Raw genomic sequence first — 1,524 nt, 5'->3', positions numbered from 1 at the left:
TATCACTATTACGGTTATACTGATAGGAAAACATGGGAAATGATGTGTAAATGATTCATGTTAACACATGATTAACATAGATATCAATAGGAATGCTTATGACATTACTGCCAAAAAGAAAAAAATACATGACCAGGTAATATAGTTGTATACAAGTTTTCTAGATGAATATTCTGATACATGGTAGAAAGTAATCGATCTCTGCACCTTAAGTAAACTTCAATAACAATAGCAGTTAATGAAAGAATCAGCTCAAATAATTTACGACCTATTGTAGCATTTAACCACCAAACGTTTCAGTTCAGTGACTGCATAGCTGAGGAGGTAGGTGACAGAGCCATGCTGCGGTCTATTCTCCTTGTAGTGATATTGTCGTTGTTGGCATTTCAACTTTGTCCAGCATTTTCCTGTCTATCAAGGGGCTTAGAGGTAATTTAAATATATCTCAATTTAGAAAGTCAAGAATCAATTTGAATTTTCTGGATTTAGTGGAACTTTTTTGGAATTTGACATAATTAAAAATCATTGTAAGTTTTATCCTTAGTTGCTATTAATTTTATTCATGTATTGTAATATTGTTCTATTCCTGGTTTATAAACAAAAATTTGCAACATATTTGTGTAGTAGGGGTTTGAATAATTGTCTAATTACGTAGGCTGCTCATTGTATTGTTTTCTATTTATATATATAATATTTTGAAATAAATTGACGTAATGCTACAAATGTGTCTTAATGTTTGCAGTGCAGCAATGCTACAAATGCTCCGGAACATCTGAAATGTTGTGAACACGTTGAGTGTCTGTACATGTGGTCTACAAAGGAAAATATCTGCGTTTAAAATCCGCCATTATGTTCTTGTAATGCAGCGTATCTGTAACTCAAATTAAATATTGATCTAATAAACATCAAATGTGTGTGAAGATGGTTTATTATATCATTCAGTATAAATATTAAATTGTTGGAAACATATTATTGTAACGCTATATCTTTTTCCAGTGGTAGTACTACAACGGTACTAAATTAGTTAAATACCCTGTAAGAAATGTAAAGGATACGAAACGCTTATAATAACAACTTATCATTCTGAATTAATTACGATTAGTTTAAAAGGTATAAAAAATCCTTAGGTAACATCTTTGTCTATTTGTTTTACCTTCCCATCAAACGTAATTTCAAAAGATGTATTTGCAGTTTCTATTCAAGTTGTCGTTTTGAAAGTGAAAATCCGCTCTATTGGTGTAGCTTTAAATAAAATTAATTGCATTACGGACCACCTAGCAATAGTTTGAAATTCACTGGACCAGAATATTTTAATTAACGCCAAATAATAATTTACGGAATTATAATCAGTTGAGTTTCTATAACAATATCAGTCAATGTCTAAAATCTCTAGCAGGTTCAGAAAATGGATTTTCACATTATTATATTCTATTCCGTGTCAACTGATTTTCCTAACTTTACCAAATTATATTTACCTATTATACTAACCGAAAGGCATGGACACTTCTGTTTACATTTATAACG

General features: G+C 30.6%; 1 long non-coding RNA gene across 1 annotated transcript; it reads left to right on the top strand.

The window, feature by feature from the left end:
* Positions 1-299: 299 nt before the first annotated feature.
* Positions 300-1,092, top strand: LOC128999351 (uncharacterized). The gene is made up of 2 exons (XR_008491286.1): positions 300-429; positions 743-1,092. It is a non-coding gene; the product is annotated as an uncharacterized LOC128999351 (long non-coding RNA).
* Positions 1,093-1,524: the final 432 nt, after the last annotated feature.

The sequence above is a fragment of the Macrosteles quadrilineatus genome, unplaced genomic scaffold, assembly GCF_028750875.1.
Source record: "Macrosteles quadrilineatus isolate MER2022 unplaced genomic scaffold, UCM_ALF_1.0 Scaffold_1__1_contigs__length_201487025, whole genome shotgun sequence".
Classification (NCBI taxonomy): Eukaryota; Metazoa; Arthropoda; class Insecta; order Hemiptera; family Cicadellidae; genus Macrosteles; species Macrosteles quadrilineatus.
This window is presented reverse-complemented; position numbering and strand designations above follow the sequence as displayed.